The sequence below is a fragment of the Heloderma suspectum genome, chromosome 10 (assembly GCF_057233095.1).
Source record: "Heloderma suspectum isolate Gila_16-S chromosome 10, 16-S_ref, whole genome shotgun sequence".
Lineage (NCBI taxonomy): Eukaryota > Metazoa > Chordata > Lepidosauria > Squamata > Helodermatidae > Heloderma > Heloderma suspectum.
In genome coordinates this window covers 27,389,597-27,413,099 of record NC_139467.1, presented here as the reverse complement: position 1 = coordinate 27,413,099, position 23,503 = coordinate 27,389,597, and the positions used below count along the sequence as shown (strand labels likewise).

The following is a 23,503-nucleotide window of genomic DNA, read 5'->3' as shown; positions in this document are numbered from 1 at the left end:
GAACTTGTCTTGTCTGCACTAAAACAATTAGAGAGCTGGTGTTAGCTGCAGTTGGCTTCCCTTGTGTGCAGGAATCCTTGTCTCTTATTAAGTTGGAAATGTCTGTGGGGAATGTTAACGTGTTCCTGGCAGTAAGAGCCATGTACTCGGAGGAGTCCCATAGTTTGTGGTGTGTCTGCGTTTCCCTTCTGGAGCTATCTGGGACGCAATGAATAGTCATGGGGTTAAACAAGCTGGAAATTGGCAATTTGTGCTGGTCGCTTGACTGCCTGCGGCTGTGACAAAGCGGAGACATTTGGTACCCTATTCTCAGTTAACAATTGGTGTCCAATGCTAATTAATTCCTCCACAGCTTGCATGCCCATTGGGTTTGGCCTAGAGGTCTGTAGCACATGGTGTAGGAGCTGAGAACTCAAAACTGCAAAGGTGTTCCTCCTCTGAATGAAACGTATTGGAGCCAACGGTAGAAGATAAGGTCTGAGTTTAAGGAGTAATTCTGTCATGTTCAGAAGGGAAGGGGATGTGCTTGGGTGTAGCCACAGATATAGGCTGTCCCATCACATCCTCCAGTTGACCCTATTTATTCCGGAAGAATATGTTCATGAAATATTGATGGAGGAGCACTTCACTTCACAATCTGAGTCCTGAAAATAGGAGATTTTTGTGGTTTTTCTTCTGATTTTAGGGGATCAAATGCTTATTTCTTCCAACAGTAAGCAGTCTCTCTCTCTCTCTCTCTCTCTCTCTCTCTCCCTCTCCCTCTCTCTCTCGCCCACCTGCCCCCAACACACATACATGTACACACAGCCAGGTTATCTGAAGGACCAGTTACACTTGAATCAACCTGCCTGGTTCCTAAAGTCCACAAAAGAGGCTGTGAAAGTTTGAGGCCTACAGAAGCAAGGAAAAGAAAAAGGTCAGGCCTAGAGGCCTGGAGTTTTTTGTTGGGAGGGGTATCCCTGAAAGGAGTAGTTTCATTTCCTCAGTTAAGTTTCAGTTTCATTTCTCCAGGTAAGTTTCATTTCTTCAGGTTTGAAGCAGTACTTGTGATTTTGAGGGAATGAGAGAGTCCCAAGAGCAGAGTCGGGAAGACTAGAGCCTGAAGAGGCAGCAGGAAGAAGCAGAGAAGTCTAAGTACAGCTAGGGTAAAGGAACTTGTATTTTGCAACTTTTATTTTCTCTTAAAGCATTTTGTATCTCTCAGCTGCATTGTGTAAATACCTTTAGTTGTGATTTGCTTGCTTTAATTTACCAGTAAACTGTTGCGGTTAAACCCTATGTCTAGAGTGTCACTCACCACATGCCTACAGCCTAAACCCCACATTAATGGGAAAGAGAAGTTTAAAAGAGGGAGGTGGGACTCTTAAGGAGGCAAGAGATCTTTAAGGAGTTGTTCAGGGGGTCCAGGTCATAAGGGGAACCCTGACAGAGGCCCTGCTTGCAGGCCTGCTTTTAAGATCCATTCGACTGGCAAGCACTGTGGATGGGACCTACTCAGTGGTGGCCCTAAACTGTGAATTTCCTCCATGGAATATTCACCTGGATCATTTCTGGCGTTCCATAGGGCTTTGAAGACCTCTTTGTTTGAAATGGCTTCATGCTGAGATGGGTATGTAGGCTGGCTTTTTGATTGCTGGTGGATTTTTTTTAAAACTGCTTTGTTAGTTGTATGTATGGCTTGCCTGGCCATTTTGAATGTTTGTAAACTGCTCTTTTAAACATTCGATTCTTATTGAAAATTTGTTTTTTGATGGTTCCATGTTTCTATGGTAAGTCACCTTGAGAGGGCTTATTTTCCTGAAAGACAGCCTACAAATATTTAAAATTAATCAGATAAATATATACACACTGCAAGGGTGTCTGTTTTGGGGTCCCTATTTCCCAAGATCTGTTCCTAGTAAACTACTGCTCCATTTTGCCTTTTGTGAAAGCCTTTAAAAATAAAATAAATAAATAAAGATGCAACATCTTTCTGTCTATTGTGTTAGGAATAAGGTGGCCAGCTATGCATCACCTCAAAAAGAGGGAACACTGAACACATCACCAAAATAAAATAAAATAGAGAATAGATATTTGCATAAAGTTTGCATGTTCCAATTTACTGATGTATCACCCTTTCCCCCACCTGTGATAACCTCACCACTCTTCATAAATATTTTTACAACACCAAGTACCGATTGTAGCTCCAGAATTTCAGTACCTCTACTCTCTCAACCTGTTCCTTGAGGTAATACCTTAGAGGGAGTGTGTGTGGAAGGACTACATCAGTTATAACCTAAGCAACCACTTTATTAGGGCCCCGCCTGCCACCACCCTCCTCCTCGTGAGGAGAGAGCCTTCAATTTCTCTCTCTGCATGTGGGTATAGATTCCTAGATGTTGGCCTAGTTCTTTCATAGTTCCATTTAACCCTTTATCTGGTAACAAACGAGACCGAAAATGGCGCAGTTCGAAAGAACAAGTTAAAAATGACACTTTATTTACACAGTATAAGATGTTTCAATGCCGTTTGAGTTTTATGTGGTAAAATTCTTGTTTCAAGTTTTTAATAATTCCTTCCTGCTCTACCCTTTCTAATAATAATAAATCAAAAATAATAAATATAACTCCCTCCACCTCCCAGGGGAATCTAACCACCCGCAAAGCTAGAACCCAGAGCCCTAATCCTACCCCTCAGAAAGCCAATCTCCCCCTCTGAAGAAAACCAAGTGCCTGTTATTCCCTCTCTCTCCCAACTGAAAAACAGGAGACACCATTTAAATCTGAACTCCTGCCTGCACCTATTAGACAGGTTCACCTGGTGCCTATGTTGTACTCCTTCCGGCACCAGGTGAAGACCTTTTTATTTTTCCAGCATTTTAGCTTCCTAGTCTTTTAGCTCTGGTGTTTTAAATTTGCATTTTAAGCCTCTGTGTTGCTGCTAGGTTTTATTGTGGTTGTACTGTTATACTGTAGTGTTAAGCTTTTGGATTTTATATTGTTTTATGCTTGTGGTGCTGATTTTTGTGAACCGCCCAGAGAGCTTCAGCTATTGGGTGGTATAGAAATGAAAAAAATAAAAAAAGAAATAATACAAAAAAACAACAACACAAAAACTTACCATCACCTTAAAGAGAAAGGATATGTTAGAATACATCCATCAAACAAATAAACATTAAAACATACAATTAAACAACAAAACAAAATACCATTTCATCACAGATGCAGACCTGGAAATAATTACTATAATTCAAATAGAAATATGTTCGTATAATCAAAGCTATGGTTTTCCTAGTAGCAACGTATGGCTGTGAGAGCTGGACTATAAGGAAGGCTGAGCACCGAAGAATCAATGCTTTCAAACTGTGGTGCTGGAGAAGACTCTTACGAGTCCCCTGGACTGCAAGGAGGTCAAATCAGTCCATCCTAAAGGAAATCAACCCTGACTGCTCATTGAAAGGACAGATACTGAAGCTGAAGCTCAAATATTTTGGCCACCTAATGCGAAGAGAAAACTCTCTGGAAAAGGCCCTGATGCTGGGAAAGATTGAAGCAAAAGGAGAAGGGGACGGCAGAGGATGAGATGGCTAGATAGCATCACCGATGCAATGAATATGGACTTGAGCACACTCCGGGAGAGAGCGGAGGACAGGAAGGCCTGATGTGCTATGGTCCATGGGGTCACGAAGAGTCGGACAAGACTTAACAACTGAACAACAACAAAATAGAAATACAACACCTGTTACAATAGCGGGGACCACTGTGACCAGGTGACGTGTGTGCTTGCTCATGCTGTTGTCCAGGTGCTGCCTCATCATCATTGTCACCATCTGTTGATGGGCAACTTTAAGGCCTCTGCTCTCCCTTCTTAAGGCTCTTTGTCATTAGGGACTTAGAGTGGATAGCTCTTTATATAGAGGATGCCTTCAAATACTATCCTCTGACAGTTCTTCAAATAGAAGCCTGGGAAGTAGGACACATGGCCACCCTACATAGGAATCTAACCATAAAAAGAAAACCATTTCAATCATTTTATTAGCACAACCTGCTTTACAAGCCAGTGCATGGCAACTTGTATCAGAGTAAATGAATGCCTACAGCTCTGGTCGCCAGCTTTGATCTGCCCCGCTCTGGCTTGTGCCTTTAATGGCGGTGATCAAGCCCAGAGATGTGCCAGCAAAGGAGTGGTTAAAAAGCTGGTAACCCTCCCATGCATTTGTAGTTCTCCTAATCTCATACCTAGGACTAGAACTGTGCACAGATGACCTGTGAAAATTTTCCACCCTACTTGTGGGCAGAGAAATTGGGGAGACAATTTCATGGAATTTCTCCAGGCGGAAGAGAAATTCTCTAACAGGTAGGGCTCACCATTGGCAAGAGTTGTAGCACAGCTTCTTTCTTTTTTCCTAAGGGTTTCAGTGTGTGTGTGTGTGGAATGGCACTGCCATTGCAAGTGGTAACAGCAGCAACTGTGTTAGCCTGGCCCCCATTTTGCATTGTCCACAGTACCCCATATCTAGAATCGTTCCAGGGCACGGTAGGGGTTGTTGGGGGGAGGTGAACCTCACCAAAAATGGCGAAGAAATTTGGGGAAATTCTGCAAAATGGCCTTTTATTTCTGGGGGGTAAGAAAAGAAACATCTCAGGACTTTTCTGAGAAAAATGTCTTCTGAGAAATATTGGCTGAGCTCTAGTTAACATTCTTTAGGTTTCAGCACCTTCCCCAGGATCTTCCAAATGTTAAATTTCTGAGGGCAATTTGTGGAGCTGTCTTGTCTCTAATTCAGGTGCAGAGAGATAATTGTACAATGAAAGACAGATCCTCATGTACACCGCTTGGCCACCTCATGTGTAAAGTAAGCAGGAGAACAAGAACCCTGAACTCAACCAATGAAAATTTCTCCGAAATGTCTTCTCTTTTCAATTTCTTTTCGAAAGCGATTTGTTCTCTATCAAATTGAATGAGAAGGGTCAAAAATACTGTGGGATAAATTTTTGGCACAGCGCTACCTTAAATCATTACCCATGGCCCTTCCCACCCCTTACTTGTTGATGAAGGCAGTCAATCAATCAATCAGTCAATCAATCAATGGATCAATCAAAGTAAGGTGGTTCTGAAAATGATAAAAAACCCAATCAAATCCACCAATCAGTAATATACAGTAAATATATCAGTAAGATAACAACTAACAGCCCCCCTTAAGGTAATATAAATCAAATAGCAACAAAGGAATATGCAAAGATTCAGGAAACCCTCCACATAGTCAGCTGTATGTTGCATTAATTTACTCAGCAGTTGCCTGTTCTTGAGAGATTTAAAGGCTAAGAGGGTGTCTGTGCTGTGGGCTAAAGATAGACTAGAAAAGCATGCTTGTCTTGCAGTGTTATTAATAGGGGAAAACATACCTTAGCAGGTGAATTGTGTGTGAATTGCCATGTGCATGTCTTGGAGTTCAAATGCATGTGTTGACACTAAAGAGGATGCATCCACTCCCTGCTCAGAAATTTAATTGCTGCAGATGGGGAGAGGGCTTGGATACTGAAAATGGATAATTCTAGCCGTTGACATGAACAACTTTTCCAGAAATCCTTCCTAGAGTTGGGTGAGCTCTCTGAAGCTTTCCTTGGATGAACTCAGAAAATTACCAGCATTCCCCCCCCCCAAATCAGTCAAACATGAGTACATTTTCTGAGCTGATTTGAGGACTTTGAAAAATTACCTCCTGCCCATGTGTGCCAACCTTCCTTTGTCTCCAGCCCCCCCCCCCCACAACACTCCTTCCTTTTTCATGCCTTGAAGCTGTAGTAGAATCATTAGGAGAGGAGCATGGGAAGAAAAGAGGACTATGGGAGGTGTGGTGTTTTCAAGGGCTGCTGCAATTGCTTTTGATCCAAGTTGGAGAAGAAGTTGTGGGCTTTAAGAGGCTGCCTTCTCAATGGGTCATTTTTGAGTGATTTGCGAACTGAAACAAAATTCTCATCTATCTATCCCTAGTGCTAGCTCTGTGATGTTAATGTTAGACAAGCATGGGAGGGAAGGTGCGTGGCCTGTGTGGAGCAGAAATCTAATCTCACTGCATAGTGCTGCAGCCCGTGCTTGAGTCTGCCAAGGTGTATGTGAGCCAGGCTCATTAATTGATGTTTTACACTGTAAATGGGGAAGGTGTGTTTCCTTGGGCTGTTTCATAGATTCTTTCTCCTGTAGCAGCAAGTAGTAACATGAGGCAAGCAGGTGGAGAGGGACGAGGTGAGCTAAACTGATCTTTTCAAAGGGAGTCAGTAGTAGCGCTTGAGCACTGATTCCCTCCGCCTCCCCCTGATGTATGAAGATGCAATTAATTGAGGATGGGGAGGAAATCAAAGCAGAGGCGAGAGGTTCATCTGCATATCTGTTTATGAAGGTGTCTTCCAAACCATGCAGTTATCAAGGCAGAGTAGTGCAGTTAATACACCCAGCAAATGTTGTTGATTATTCATGTTGCAGGGTTTTCTGCTTGCCTGTTTCCTATCTCATCCTCACTGTGATATCCACTGAGAGACTTTCTGGGAAAGTGCTTACCTCAGCATGCATGGTGGACCGAATGTGCAAACAAGAACAACATGTGCACACTGAACAGTAAACCTACATGTTCAGTATTTGCAGGATGGGGGAGTGGAATCACACATGTTGACTCCCTCTTGACCTTCATGAATCGAGATCAAGTTCTAAACATAGAGGCTAAACTCATTCAGCTTTTTCTGTGCAAATGGAACCCCTGGAAATTCAGGGAAGCTGGTCAAATGGAAAGAGCTGTGTACATGACGAAAGCATCTCAGGAGATATCATAGAGGTAGGAAACAGGCAAGTAGACCTCCAGCTGGATTGGTGGAATTTGGAGCGGAGACAGTGACTGGGTTCACATCACATTATTAACCACCCCACATGTGTCAGTTGAGTGCCACCCAATTTACCTAATTATTCTTGCCGGGCATGGCTTATCATGATGTCCAAACTTGGTGAGGGTGGCTGGCTGGGGTAGTTAAGAAACTATGGTCAGCTGTAGGGTTGCTGGGTGCTTTGTTAACCACCCCAGCCACCCACCTTCGCTGGGTTCGGACATCATGACAAGTTACAGCCAGCGAGAGTAATTGGATGAATTGTGCAGCATGCAACTGGCACATGCAGGGGTGAGTAACAAGCCACCGTGGCTTATTAACCACTGTCGTGTCATACAAACTGGCCCAGTGAGTGCAATCCTGCTCCTACCCACCACACATTCAGTTGAATGTTTGAATAGGGCTAATTAGCATCAAGCAACACACAGAGAAATAAACAAAAGTGTACTTTGCATATGTGTTTCATGTAATCTCCAAAATCCTAACAGAGCTACTGTCTTCCTCTTGTTCTGATTCATTTCCAGGTTTTATTTGAAAAACTGCTTCCCAGGATTGATTTCTTTCTAGTGATGAAAATGTTTTGCATGTAAATGTTTTTGTCTTTCTACTGTGTTGATGTTGACATAGAAGCCAAACCCACCAATGCTGTGTATAGTAAGACATTGGCCATCCTGAGACTTATTGGGAGAGTTCTGCCAATAATATTTCAGCTTAATAAGCCAAAATATGAATGTGCCTTTTAATGTGCATACAACCCATAGTGACAGTTGGAAACAAATCCAGAAGTCTTTCATTAACCATAGTTTCCCATTTCGATTGGACCAGGAAATTATGGTTAACATCATTTCAGAACAAGCCAGGATGTTAAGCCAACTTCAGTCCATGGCTTAATATCCTGGCTTGTTCTGGAGCTTTTAATTTTCCAGTTGAGACAAAGCAGGAAACTATAATTAATGGGAGACGGACTGGTTTGCTTGCTTGCTCATGGGAAAGGGCTGCATGCATAGCTAAAAGTGTTCCTATCTTGGTTTATTAAGCCAAAACATGATTATCTATACACAATCATTGTGTTCTGCTGGAACACACATGGTAGCCTTTTCCCCACATTTCTTGGCACAAAGCAAGCTCAAGGCAAAGCTGTATTCTTGAATTGATATCTGTACCTAGATGATTGCATTGCCCAATGTTATGTAGTAGCTCTCCTTTGATTCTGATTTACATTAGTTGTGATCTTTCAGGAATAGCTGCACAAGGATGGTGTGATTTATTTATTTTTTTAAAATTGCATAACTCTGAGACAGTCATTTTTGAATAGACAGGTTGCTTTACAAAACATGAGGCATAAAGCTGTCTGAATAGCAATCAAGGTAGAGAAGCCACAAAAATAGAACTACTCACTCTAACAATAGAAAAAATGTAATAATAAAGAACAACAAATGAAAGCAGAATCAATACCCCAAGCACACATCTGACATACATATTAGCATTGAAAACAGATGGGACACATGAAATACTAAAGTTGCTGAAGAATAAGTCCATGAAATACTGAAGCTGGAGTAGTTTACTTCACCATTGGAATCCTTAAAATTGGAGGTTTTCATCCAGTTTCTTCTGATTCTTGGGAATGAGATGCTTGTTCTAAGTAAAAAATAAGAAAAATTATCTTGTGTGTGTATATGCATAAGTGTGACTCTCTCTGTCTCTCTCTCTGGTATACACCAAAGGCTATTGCAGAAGAAATGAATACCGACAGTTGAAGCCATCCCCCATAGCTGTGCCTTTAACAGCAGTGTGATCTGCAGCAAGTAGCAGATGATAAGGTTTATCTCCATGCTGTGATCAAGCCACATAGATAGGCACAGCAGTAAAAGGTGGCTAAAAAGTTGGTTTCCCCCATGCATGGCAGACGAAGATGAACTTTCAGATGTTTGTAATATAGGAAGGGGAAGGCGATTAAGTGATCCTTTATGGAATGCCTAGGGTGTAAAAAGTTCACAGGTGTGTCCCACAGTTCCATCTGTGAAGTGTGGGTGTTTGTGTGTCTCATTTCTGCCAACACTATGTTGTTTGGCTTGGAATTTCCTGGCTTACTGAGGCCACGGAACTGTCCAGCAGGAGTGGGTTTTCAGTTATGCAGCAGAAGCAGCAGGGGAGCTGTCCAGCCAATAATCAGAACCAGACCACAAGGAGCTGGGCAGAAGGAAATGTTGCACCAGCAACATCTAACAGCAAGTCAGAGGCTTTATAGCTGGTACTGAACACCAGTGAGGCTGTGCTCTAGTGTATACTCAAGTCCATGAATCCTTCTTAGCGTTCAGATACCAAAGTCCTTGTGCTGTGTGATAAGCACTGCACCATTTGGTCTGGGGTTTAACTTTGACTCCTTGCTAGGTGTCCTTGCAGAGGGACCCAATATGTTCTGTGGCCCACAGTGGGGCAGAGGTTGATTATGACTGTATGTGTGTTTATGCTTATGCATGTGTATATTAAGTTTGCTATGTTTAATTAGGTTAATTGAAAATCTTTTTATCGATGGAAGATGTGCCCCTCATTAATCAGGCAGCACACTGGTTTTTCTTTTTTTAATACAAGAGCTTGTAAAAACTGCAGATTGCGAGCACCTCCTTAGAAGAGACATTCCCCCATTTTTCCTCTGTCACACACTGGAGAAATGGCTAAGATGATGCCTCCGATGTCATATGTGTGCATCATAAAAAAAAACATGGAAATATGCTTCTTGCTTCAGAAACATGATTTTTACCCATATGAAGATGAATCAATGAATTGAATAAAAGTGCAGTCCTTGATACGTTTACTCCAAAGTAAGATCCACTGATTTCAATTAGGCTTACTCCCAGGTAAGTGGACAAAGGATTGCAGCCTTAAAGGCACAATCCTATGGATTGCGCCCTCGATGACAGTAAGCTAGGGATGGTGTGGGTGCCTGATTCAGTCCAGGAATCTGGCGGAATCACTTCTGCTTGCCCCCCCGAGCCCTGCTCGCCAAGCCCCTGCCCGCCCCGTGGCCTCGCTCAGCGAATGGCCTGCACTCACCCTGGAGGCCTTGTCGAGCTTTGCGGGAGCCATTTTTTGAGAGATAAAATGGTGATCGCAAAAATGCACACACATTTTGTGAATGCACATATTCACATATGTGCAAATATGTGCATTTTGTGAATGCAGATATTTGCATACGCGTGAAAACGCACATTTTTCCAAAAATGCACATTTTTTGTTGTTCAGCCGTTAAGTCGTGTCTGACTCTTCGTGACCTCATGGACCATAGCACATCAGGCCTTCCTGTCCTCTGCTCTCTCCTGAAGTGTGCTCAAATTCATATTAATTGCATCTGTGATGCTATCTAGCCATCTCATCCTCTGCCGTCCCCTTCTCCTTTTGCCTTCAATCTTTCCCAGCATCAGGGTCTTTTCCAGGGAGTTTTCTCTTCGCATTAGGTGGCCAAAATATTTGAGCTTCAGCTTCAGTATCTGTCCTTCCAATGAGCAGTCAGGGTTGATTTCCTTTAGGATGGACTGATTTGACCTCCTTGCAGTCCAGGGGACTCGTAAGAGTCTTCTCCAATACCACAGTTCGAAGGCATCAATTCTTTGGTGCTCAGCCTTCCTTACAGTCCAGCTCTCACAGCCATACGTTACTACTGGGAAAACCATAGCTTTGATTATATGAACCTTTGTCGGCAAGGTGATGTCTCTGCTTCTTACTATGCTGTCTAGGTTTGCCATAGCTTTCCTCCCAAGGAGCAAGCATCTTTTAATTTCATGGCTACAGTCACCATCTGCAGTGATCTTGGAGCACAAGAAAGTAAAATCTGTCACTGCTTCCATTTTTTCCCCTTCTATATGGCAGGAAGTGATGGGGCCAGATGCCATGATCTTAGTTTTTTTTAATGTTGAGTTTCAGACCAGCTTCTTACACTCTCCACTTTCACCCTCAACAAGAGGCTCTTTAGATCCCCTTCGCTTTCTGCCATTAGGGTGGTATCGCCTGTGTATCTGAGGTTGTTGATAATTCTCCCATTAATCTTAATTCCGACCTGTGATTCATCCAACCCAGCATTTCTCATGATGTACTCTGCATATAAGTTAAATAAGCAGGGCGACAATATGCAGCCTTGTCGTACTCCTTTCCCAATTTTGAACCAATCGGTTGTTCCATGTCCGGTTCTTACTGTTGCTTCTTGACCCTCATACAGGTTTCTCAGGAGACAGGTAAGGTGGTCTGGTACTCCCATCTCTTTAAGAATTTGCCAGAGTTTGTTGTGATCCACACAATCAAAGGCTTTAGCGTAGTCAGTGAAGCAGAAATAGACGTTTTTCTGGAAGTCTCTGGCTTTCTCCATGATTCAGTGAATGTTGGCGATTTGATCTCTAGTTCCTCTGCCTCTTCGAAACCCAGCTTGTACGTCCGGTAGTTCTCAGTTCACATACTGCTGAAGCCGAGCTTGTAGGATTTTGAGCATCACCTTGCTGGCATGTGAAATGAGTGCAATTGTACGGTAGTTCGAACACTCTTTGGCATATGCATGTTCACGAAAATGCGTATTTCACACATGAGAATATGCACAGTCACAAAATGCACATTTTCGCACATACAAAGATATGCACATTTTTGTGATCACCATTTTATTTTATTTTTAAAATGGCGACAATGGAGCTTGATGAGGTAAGTGCGGGCTGCTCGCCAAGCATGGGAGGAGCTCGAGTGTGGTCTGGGGACCGGCAAGCAGGGGCAGGGGCTGGGTGGGCATCTGGAGAACCTGGATGGGGGTGAGTTTGCACATCCCTACTGTGAGCCCCTGATCAGAGGCTTATGATCATCCTATGCAGGGTGGGAGGAGCAGAGGGGTGATCATCACTTTTGCTCCTCTTGCCCATCATTTTCGCTAGAAGGGCTATTGTGCCCGCCTAGCTGGTGCTCTGCGGAGTGGGATGGAAGGAGGGCTGGGCAGTTGGAGGATTCTTCATAAGCCTGCCACCCTAGTTTCCTCACCTCCCAACCCATAGAACTGCCCCCTTACTCTCCTCACTGAACTCACATTTTCGAGCTTGTAGAGGCAGCTTGCATGGTTCTCTCCATGCTGGCTGTGGGCGGGAGGGGAGCTCGGACTCTTGGGTCTTAGGTCAGAGAGCGCTGTCTCGAGCCTTGGATCCACGAATCCAAAAAACCTTATAGCCCCCCAGACATTGTCTAGGGGCCATAGGATTGCTCCCTAAATCAATTTAACTTGTATTTAATTGGGCTGCAGCCTGTGTATACACACACACAAAGAATCTTGAATATACATAGGTATATAGTTTATACGGCTATATATGGCTCAGGTCCAGGTTATCTGAAAGACAGTATTCTCCCCTATGAGCCTACTCGTGCCCTGAGATCTTCAGGGGAAGCCCTTCTCACCGTCCCGCTACCATCACAGGCACGCCTGGTGGGAATGCAGGAGAGGGCCTTCTCGGTGGCTGCCCCAAGGCTCTGGAACTCCTTTCCCAGGGAGGTAAGAGTGGCACCCGCCTTGATAAGTTTTCGTAGGCATGTAAAAACTTTTTTGTTCCAGCAGGCCTTTGGGGATAACTAGGATGGACCTGTGAAAATATGACAGATGGATACTATTTTTCTTGTTATCTTTTAATGTTTTGATATTTTTACAATTTTAATATTGATGATTTAATTATATTTTAACTTTTGTACACTTGTATTTCTATTTGTAAGTTTTAATTGTAGAAGTTTTAATGTTGTAAAGCCGCCTTGAGTCCTAGTATTGGGGAAAAAGCGGGATATAAATAAATTAATAATAATAATAATAATAGTTTGTTGCCTAACTGTTTTCAGTGCTGTGAAGTATCTCATATGTACTTGGTTAATGAATTTGCTTTGATCTGTGGTTTCTTTGATTACTTCACCCCCTCCCCCCTGGTTCTATCTATCATCATTCGTCCTCTTCCTGGCTTGTAGGAGTGAGTATGTAACTTTTTTCTTTGGTCCATTTTATGCGTAAGGCACTCTGGCATCATTTAAAAGAAATGCTACCCATTTGCTAGAGACATGTCTGTGGTGATCTGCAGCAGCATATAGAGTTTAACCAGGTAGAATGAATTGTGGCTGCTATTGTTAATCTTATTGTTATTATGCTGGATATTTCCCATTTTTAAGTAATCATGAATCATTAGCGGTTTCTTTTAAAAGGTCTCACAATATACATTCATCGTCCGTTTCCAGTCCTTGCAGACTACCAGCCCCAAAGTGGTTATTGCCTTTTGTAAGTACCTGAAATAATACTTGCCAATGCAAGAGGTACCATTCCTCTCCCCGGGAAATGCAGAGGGGTTGGCGGCATGTCAAATGTGTCACTGCAGTGTCTCCTGCAATTTATTCAAATGTATGAAAGTTAATGGAGCTAGGCTTGGAGGAGCCATGGCTGTGGAGGTGAACAAAATGAAGTTGAAATAGTCAGAGCAATTTGTTCAAAATCGATATCTTAGATTGAAAAAGGGTGTGAGGCTGAATCTCCTTGTTTGTCAGAGGAAACAAATATATGAAGCTGAATCTCAAATGAAAAACAACAACAACAAAAAAGAGAGCCATGTTGCTTTTTGTCTCGCAGGCAAATAAAGTAAAATATTGGATGCGTTTTTAAACATTTATCACCTTTGCCTTAAGCCACGTCTGTACCAGAGCTTCCTTTAATTCTTGTTGTACAAAGGAGTTGAGCTCTCAGCCGTGTACAATGACAGCCTGTGTGGGGCTGGGGGGGGGCAGTCAGGCATTCATTCTTGAGAATTGGGGTGTTAGAAGAAGCGTGCCCCCTTTGTCAACCATGAAAACTTAGGGAGGGTGTGTGATTGAGAGACAGGCCCAAGGTCTGCTCCTGAAGCCTTTCTGGCAAGATCACCAGTAGTGCTCTTTCCACCTGACCTCTGAACTTTCTGAAAGGGCTCCTGGAATTGGAGGAGGACTTTGGCATTTTTCCTCTTCTTTCTGTGCACTTCTTTACCATCATCCCATGAGCCATTTTGGGAGTGGAAAGAAGAGGGTTGGCAACTTGACATGCCTGTGTGGCCTGACAGCATCTAGTGGGTAACCCTTTGGGCCAAAAATTGGAATATCAACAAGCAGTCACCAGCATTGTCATGATCTGTTTTCTCAGATGCTCTGCTATAACACAGGGATGAGGAACCTCTGGCCCATGGGCCAAATATGGACTTCCAGGCCTTTACTCCACCTTGCCCTGTTCCCAAGCTACAAAGCTGATGGAGGGAACTGTGCACAAGTTGGGAAAGGAGAATGCCTGGATGCAAATCTCTCTCTCCCCCACCCCCGTTGTATGTGCAAAAAGGTAAGAGTCACATCTGAAACTCCATCCACTGTTGGCTCTGGCCCCACCCGCTTTTTGAAATGCAGCACTCATCAGGTTTTGACAAAGGTAATGCAGACCTGAACAGGAAAATAGTCCCCCAACCTGCCATAACCCATGGGGTCCCTGTGCTACCATTCATTAGAACAGTGTGATGGTTAATGTTTCTCTTTTGGAGCATTTCGGCATTGCACACAGCTAACGTGTGTGTTGTAATGTTTGGGATGTCATTGTATTCATATTTCATTTGGAGATGCTGAAGAAGCCAAGCAGGTCAAATAAACATTTGCCAGACTCCTCTGTAGTGTTGAGTTCAGGATGGATTGTGGCCCTGACTGGCCATTACTCATCTCTAATTGCACCAGTGCCTCTATGTGCCTGTGTTCTGTGTCTCTGTGTTTGCATGCATGGTTCATTTTCAGGAGTTCACATGAGATATAATAAATCCTGCTTAGTAGTGGAATTGCTCTGGGCCTTGGTAATCTTCCTCATAATTAGCGGGGACACAGAAGGTAAGAGGAGGGGCTGGGAGGAAGGAGATGGCAGGCAGAGTCATGGAGTGCTCTAATCAAGGTGCAGAGCAGTTCAGGTGGCAAAGGCATTATAATTTGTTGACTCTGTGGTGATTTGTTCTATTATTTGTACTTAGTTGTTCTTGTTGTTGTTTACATTTCTATACCATCCCATAGCTGAAGCTCTCTGGGCAGTTTACAGAGGTTAAAACATTAAAATACAATATACAAAGTTTAAAAGCCATTTGCATGAAAGCACACAAACAATATACACAAACAACATATAACTAAAACCAACTTTGAACAGTCAGTCATAACTAAAGACACCTCCAGGACCAATTAAAACTTATCATGTGCTGCCAAATGCCTGGGAAAAGAGAGAGTTCTTAACCTGGTGCTGAAAAGATAACAATATCGGCACCAGGTGGACCCCATTGGGGAGCTTGTTCCATTGGGGGGGCACCACTGAGAAGGCCATTTCCCTCATTGCCACCTCCCGAGTTTCCCTTCGAGGAGGCACCTGGAAGAAGACCTTAGATGTAATTGTCTTGTTGTAATTGTCTTCTCCTTGACAGAAATCTGAGCAAGCAAAAGGAGGCAAAAACAACCAACCAACACACTCCATAATCATAGGGTTGCAGAATAAATATGTGATCCCTTTTTTAAGGTTCCATATTGACATTTTTAAGAAGATGAAAACAAGGATACAGAGAACCTGGAAAATAATTAATGTCTTACTTGATGTAATTTTGCAGAGAGCTCCCCTCCCCCGCCACTTGCTTCCATCCTGATCCACAACCTGCTTGCTTTCTCAGCCTTAGGCAAATCAAGGCAACCAATCTTCCCAATCATGATCCACAGGTAGGGATGCGGAAGAATTTCATTTGGTCTTCATTTTTAAGTGAACTGAACTACTTCACTAAGAACTTCCTAGACTAACAATGCAGATTGAACACACAGTTATCCTAACACTTCTCCAAATGTTGCAATGCAGTTCTCTGCTAAATGATTGCGTACAAAAGTGTGTAAAAAGGTAAAAGGTGTCCCCAACCAGTCATGTCCGACTCTAGGGTGCGGTGCTCATCCCCGTTTCTAAGCCGAAGAGCCAGCGCTGTCCGAAGACGCTTCCGTGGTCATGTGGCCAGCATGACTGAACACCGAGGTGCACGGTACGCTGTTACCTTTCCCGCCGAGGCGGTACCTATTTATCTACTTGCAATTTCTTGCTTTCGAACTGCTAGGTTGGCAGAAGCTGGGACTGAAGACGGGAGCTCACTCCGTCATGCAGCACTCGGGTCTCGAACCGCTGACCTGCCGACCTTCCAGTCTGCAGTACAGCATCTTAACCACTAAGCCACCATGGCCCCTTACATTACATTAGGTGAAATTGTGTACAAAAATGTGTATGTTAGGGAAAGTTATTGTCAGGGATGAGTCCAAGCCCCTTAAGATGTGTGACAGCTCTGATTCTGAATCAGAAACAGCTAGATTGGAGCCTTGGGGAGGGACCTTCCATAGAGCCCTAAGGTACTGGAAGAGATTCTCCTGAAGGGCTTGACAAACAGTTGGCCCAGGTTGAGTTGCTGCCTCCTCCCTCCACCATGAGAACTCAAGTTTCCATGGAGGACAATGAAAAGAGGTGTGACATGAAAGACACTAGGATGTGGCACAAAGCAAAGTGGGGAAGGTTAGGGACAGGGCTCAGATGCTCCACCAGGATAGCCATTCTTAGAAGCCAGCGTAGGAGGGAGCCACCCTACGGGAAGGCCATCACTGTGAAGCAGATTTGACCATGAGGTTCACAGGCAGACTGTCAGCAACTACACCACCCTCTGGTTTGTCTTCTCTGATTAGAGTTCACAGATTAGTTGTTTGATTAGAGATCGAAGATTAGTTGTTTAGGGCCTGGGGCAGTCTGTGAGCTTCCTTGAATCTGCATTTGTAGAAAGGCTAGTCTTTAGCTAAATAAAATCGTAACAGCCTGAACCTTTGCCTCTTTGTGGTGTTGCTTGCGAAGGGGGAGGGCGATCTATTCCCAACAGTTACGTACAAAATGCAAATGCTGGGGAAAATTGCATATGAAAATAATTTCATTCTTTTAAAATGAAAGAATTACAGACAGTTATGGAAACTGGACAGAACAGATTAGTTATTAAATATATGCACTGCTGGTACAGAATGGAAATTGATTGAGTCACCCATCCCTATGTTTTCTGCTCTTCTAACTTTCTCTATAGAGTTGTGATCATATCATATACTCTGAGCCAACAGCCTATGGAGTGCTGATCACAGCCACAGGTGAGTAGGCTGGTATGAAAGCCAGTGTTCATGGGGTTTGCCTACAACACTGGAGGAGGAGGAGGGCGGCAGCACCAAAAATAGCCTCCCAAGAAAATCGCTGCAAATCACCCAGAGCTCTACCAGTAGAACCAGATCTATCTTCTGCCAGCGGAGGCTGGTGGCTCTAATTTCAGTGGGGCTGGAAATCCACTTTGGGTTTCAGACAGAACTGTAAAGGAGCTATCCAAGATACTCAACCTATTTGGGGGAGAGGTGGGTTCAGTACATTGGATAGCTCCTTTAGAGTTCTGGCTGGTTCTGACTGAAACCCAGAATGGATTCACAGCCCCACCGAAATCATAGCCATCAGCCTCCAGTGCCTTCGGCCCCTTCCTGATTTTGTGGGTGATCATTTTATAGGCACACCTACATGCTATGTGAACTAAAATGCTTAGGAAACACCTTTTGAGTTAGGAAAACTTTCAGTTCTTGCCTTTGATGAAGACGTGTTCATCATGGTCCAGACGGAGAATTTATTAATAAAATTCAGTAGCCTTAGGCCTTTCAACACATGTCTTTCAACACACCACCCAGCCCCCAGCTCCTTACCTGGGCTCTTGTTCGGGGGGGGGGCACCACTGCCAGGGGAGCTGCTGGTGCCACCGGGCAGCCACTGCCACAGAGACTGCTGCCCATCGCAAGGAGGGGAGGGCGCCCAATTGGAGGCCAACTCCTATCTCTGCTCAAGCTTTCACAGGGTCCTTGCTTGAGAAGAGCCCGAGAAGGCTTGAGTCAGGTGGCAGAGGCAGGAGTCACCCTCCAACTGTGCTGTCTCCCTTCCTTGGAAGGAGGGGAGGGCGCCTGGTTGGAGGCTGACTCCTGCCTCTGCTCAAGCCTTCATGCATTCCTTGCTTGCAAGGAGCCTATGAAGGCTTGAGTGAGGCCAGTGGCGGCAGCTTGCAATGAGGACAGGCTGCTGCCACTGCCTCCTCCACTGCCACCGCCAGCTCCTAGGCCCTCTGGATGTGTGCCGGCAGCCATTTTAAAAGTGGCTCCCCTCATTCACTGGAATAAGATGGCTGCCGGCGCACGTCCAGAGGACAAGGTAAGGAGCTAGGGGCTGGGTGGTGGCAGCATGGCGGCCGAGCCTTGGGATCGCTCTGAAGCACACTGCAGTGCTTCGGAGCCACCCGATCTGCTTCAGGCTGCTTGTGCCCCCCCCCTCGACTCAGAGTCAGCCCGAGTCAGCCCACTTTGACTCAGAGTTTGGGCTTTGGGCCAAAGCGGTGCACAGCCCTAATAGTCAAGGACTGGCTCCTAAAGCATGCGCATGCTTGAATACCAACCCCCATAAAACAGTAGGACTAGACTGGAACCCTTCTCCTAAGAGCAGCCTTCCCTAACCTGGTGCCCACCACTAGAATTGGACTACATCTCCCAGCATTCCTAATAATTGGTCAAGCTGGCTGGGGCTGATGGGAATTGAAGTCCACAAGATCTGTAGAGCACTAGGTTGGGGAAGGTTGCTTTAGAGATTCCAGCTGCAGTATGTTTAAGATACTGGAAAGCACTCAGTTGTGATTTCTCCATTTGAATGTTGTACCATTCCAGAAGAGTTATTAACAGATTCGAATTAACAGATTCACGCCAAAATCTGTTTTAGATATGGAGCGGTATACAAATATTGTAAATAAATAAATAATAAATACATAAATATCGAGAGATTTATCTGTAATTCTAGATAGGCTCAAAGTGATGAAGCCACAAGTTCTGCAGTTCCAGGCAATACCTTTTAGAAGCTTTTTTAAAAAATGTCATTCTTCAAAGTTTGGTTTACTGGTCAGAATCTCTCCCTGAGATTCATCAGGAGGAGACCAAAGTCTGCTTTTATTGGTACAGGATGATTGCTTGTGCTTTTGTGAAAGGCCAGGAATGAAAATTTAATCACAGCTGTGAAAGGTTGCCTGTATTTGCTTTAGTGGCTGTCGTTTAGGTGGAGCTGTTCAGTCTGCTGGACTGGGTGAAAACCCAGGAAATGAAGGATAATCATGAAGATGGCAGCCATCTTATAGGCCAAACTGGGCCCTATTTTGTTTCAGCTGATTTGTGTTTAAAGGGTGCCATGCTGGAATCAAATAGGGTTCCTACTGCTCAAAACAACAACAGAACAAAACCTAGCCCTATTCCCATGTCTTGCTAGAATGGCCACTTTTGAATAACCAAAAAAGAGGAAATACATCACCAAAAAAGAGGACAAAGGTGGACAGTGATTTGCAAAAATTAAAAATTAAAAAATGCATATGCTAATTATACGTAAAAACACAAATCTAAAAGAATCATTGTAATTTGAATAGGAATATAGTACATCTCTACGTGGGGTTACCCTTGAAGATGGTACAGAAGCTGCAGCTGGTACAGAACGCGGCACCTCGCCTGATTAAAGGCAGCCACCAGCGAGATCACATCACTCCAGTGCTGAAGGAGCTGCACTGACGACCAGTTGTTTTCCAGGCCAAATTCAAGGTGTTGGTTTTGACCTTTAAAACCCTATATGGTTCCGGCCCAGCCTATCTCAAGGAGTGCCTCCAGCAACAACACCAGATAGGCCGCTCAACAAGATCAGCCTCGGCTGGCCTTCTCCCAGTCCCATCAGCCAGGACAGCTAGGCTGGTGAGGACGAGGGAGAGGGCCTTCTCTGTGGTGGCCCCCACTCTGTGGAACTCCCTCCCTAGGGAACTCCGCCATGCCCCCTCTTTAAGGAGCTTCCACCATGCATTGAAAACGTGGTTGTTCAGGCAGGCATTTGGGGTGGGCTAGGGTAATTTTAGAAATGTGATGTTTTTAATGTTGATTTTTATTGTATGAACTGTTTTTATTGTTGTACATCGCCCAGAGTGGCTGGGTGACCAGCCAGATGAGCGATTAATAAATTTAATCAGTCAATCAATCTCTTTCACCATACTGTTACCAGGTGATCTGTGTTTCTGCCTTTTGTCCTGGGCTAACAGTGGATGGGCAACAGTTTTTATGGTTCTTTATCTTGAACCTTGAATTGGACAGGATGGCCCTTCAAAACAGAGGACTGTCCTCTGTAAAAGAGGATACATGACCACCCTGGGCCTTGAGTAGCATCCAAACACAGAGAACTTTTGTAACCCCTAATCATTTCACAAAAATGACAAGTATATAACATCCCATTCTCATATTGGGGATTGCTGCCTGCCCCCCCCCACATTATGTTGCAACTATAACAAAGAACCTCCCCTCACTCTCTGTCTCCCCCCCCACCCCCAGTTAATAGCACCCTTCTACAGTGGGTTGGTGGTGTTAAGTTGCAAAAACAGCATGGGAATAAAGGTTGAACCCCCTCCAGAATGGCACCTCATGGCTGCTTTTAAGGAAAGACTGTTGTATTGACTTCATAGTTTGTATTTTATTGTGATCCACCATGGGAACCATCTGGCTGAAGGGCAGCATACAAGTGTACGAAACAAACAAATACACATCTCGGTTGAGCCAGTGATTAATCTCAAATGCAATACCACACTATGGTTTAATGCTATGCGAATGAACCTTGAGTTCGTGTGCTTCCCTTTACCCTCCCTTTGCCCCCCGACTCCTCATATGCTTGCTGCAATCTCTCCCCCCACCCCCACTCCATTCATGTTTGTTGGCAAATCATACTTTGACATGACATACAAACTGGGCAAATGGTAGTTTTTCACAAACCATGGTTTCCAGTTCTGCTTTGCAGTCAAACCATGGTTTGTGCAGATTATCATTCATCCAATTTGCATGTAATAGTAAATCATGGTTTGCCATGATAGAGGGAGGGAATCAGAATACATGAGTAAAGGAGGGAGTGTGCCATTCCTAGGTTCATTCACAAAGCACCAAACCAAGGTTTGGTATCACGTCTAAAACAAGCTAATGCCATTAAGCGTATTCAACGGTTTTTCTGCTGTTAGTTTTTTGTTGTGAAACTTTGAGTTTTTGTGGATATTTTCCTGAAAGGATCACATTAGTATTCCACAATTGTCAAAAAACCAATTAGGGCAGGAAAAAGAAATCGTACATGAAATCTTATGAATTATGGGGCGAAATGGGTTGTTTATAATTGTTTGTTCTGTACTTCTGTCTTGGAACATTTCTATACATGAAGCATTAATTGGTTTTGAGCTTCTCAATGTTTGTTAAATCCTGAACAATGATTCACATAGAAGAGAAAGCAGAAAACAGGCATTCATCGTGCAAATCAGCGTTCTGGTTATTGTAGGTGTTACATTCCTATTGCAAAGCAGACTAAAACAACAGCCTCTTCACACAACTCTCTTGTGTTATCATGCCCTTGGGTTTTTTTTAATCTTTTGCACTCTTATGACCTGGGGAGGAGTCAGTAGTAGAGCACCTGCTTTCCATGCCGAAGGTCCCAGGTTCAATCCCTGGCATTTCTAGTTTACTGGAGGTTAACAGCCTCTTTTATTCATTTAGTTTAATGCTGGGAAAGGCAAAAGGAGAAGGGGACGGCAGAGGATGAGATGGCTAGATAGCATCACCGATGCAATGAGTATGAACCTGAGCACACTCCGGGAGAGAGCGGAGGACAGGAAGGCTTGGCGTGCTATGGTCCGTGGGGTCACGAAGAGTCGGACATGACTGAACGACTGAACAACAACAAAATAGCAGGTGACGGGAAAAGACCCTGGAGAATTGCTGACTGCCAGGGTAGATAATAGTAGGCTAGATAGACAAATACTTTAAGCTGGTATGAGGCAGCTTCCTGTGTTCTTATGACCTTCTTGTTGACTATGTCTTGTGTCAGTAAGAGGATAAAGAGCCCTGCTGGATCAGACCAAGGGTCCATCTAGTCTAGCATTCTGGTCAGACAGTGGCCAACCAGCTGCCCACAGGAAACCCACAAGTCAGTGCTGGGCTATTGTCTGTGTCAGGGGGCCCTAGCTGGCCTCTTTCAGTCTACTTCAGTAGCCAACTCCAGACAGAGACAAAGGATTCTTTTCAAGGCTTTATTCCTTTTACAACTTAATAGGGATGGCAGAGAATTCTGCCACGGATCTCGGTGAGGCCGAATGCCAGTGCATTCGGCCCCCCGAACTCCATGGTGGAACGGCCTGCCACCCTCCCGCCACCCTGCGGATCCCCCACGGGATGAGACTTACCTGGGGCAGATCTTCCGGGCGGCAGTGGCTCTGGCGGCAGCTTCGGCGGCTGCGGCTGCGGTTGCGGTGGCTGGTCTTCCGACTGGCTGCTGCCGCCGCCATTTCCAGTGTTGTCAAAAAAAAAAAAAAGACGTGATAGGCTACGTAAAGATTTACGTAGCCTATCATGGCTAGGTTAAAAAAACAAACAAACAACGTGATAGGCTACGTAAATCTTTACGTAGCCTATCACATCTGACTTAAAGAAAAAAACAAAACGCGCGTACGCAAATGGCGGCAGCTATGGCCGCCGCCATTTGCGTTCCTTATTTTTGGCCATCTTAGCCTACGTAAATATTTACATAGACTAAGACGGCAAAAATAAGGGGGAACGCAAATAGCTATTTGCGTTCCCCCTTATTTTCGCCGTCTTAGTCTACGTAAATATTTACGTAGACTAAGACTGCCAAAAATAAGGAATGCAAATGGCGGCGGCCGTAGCCGCCGCCATTTGCGTACGCGCGTTTTGTTTCTTTTTTAAGTCAGATGTGATAGGCTACGTAAAGATTTACATAGCCTATCATGGCTGACTACAGGGACACAAACGGCGGCGGCTACGGCCACCGCCATTTGCGTCCCTGCTAGCCAGCGGACGGATGTCCGGCTGCTGGCGGAGCCGGCCGGTGGCTCTGCGGAATACCCGTGGAGCGGAGCCGGCTGGCCAGGATTCCGGGAGGAGGGACGGAGCGCCTCCCCCCCCCAGCAGAACTCGGCGGAACCAGGTAAGGGCACTTTCGTACATCCCTACAACTTAATACCTCTATCACTATTGACTAAGCTATGAACAGCAGAGTAACCTGTGCCCTGGGTTGGAAACAGTTGGTCCCCATTTGAAGGAGAATCACTTGCAGACCCTGAACTTATGGGCTAGGGAGAGTCCCTCCCCTTTTCCCTTCGGTCCTCTGGACGTGACCGTTGCTTGTGTGCCAAACGGGCGCTACGCCTCCTTTCCTCCATAGCTCGTCGCTCTCTGTGTCTGTGTCGAGCATCCATCCAGCCCTCCTCCCACACTCTTCCACTCCCAGGACCGCTATCTACGTCTGGAATGCCGGCAGGAGGAATCTCTGCCAGCTGCAGGGCCTGGGAGGGATGAGCGTGCTCCTCTCCCACCGACTGCTGTTCCTCCTCAGAATCAGAACTGCTCTGAGGTTCTATGGGCTCAGTGTCCACCCTGACAGTCTGCAGTCTGTGTAGGGATGTACGAAAGTCACTTACCTTGAACAAAATTTGATTCACGGTGGGGAGGAAGCGCTCCGTCCTTCCCCCCGAAAT

At 44.7% G+C, this 23,503-nt stretch overlaps 1 protein-coding gene and 1 long non-coding RNA gene across 2 annotated transcripts in view; both read left to right on the top strand.

Moving 5' to 3' along the window:
• Positions 1-23,503, top strand: part of PTPRU (protein tyrosine phosphatase receptor type U) — a 622,411-nt gene that overhangs the window by 153,120 nt on the left and 445,788 nt on the right. The gene's annotated exons all lie outside the window — the stretch shown is intronic.
• Positions 1,065-22,307, top strand: LOC146337993 (uncharacterized). Its single transcript, XR_014785136.1, has 4 exons — positions 1,065-1,145; positions 15,806-15,904; positions 16,973-17,033; positions 19,370-22,307. It is a non-coding gene; the product is annotated as an uncharacterized LOC146337993 (long non-coding RNA).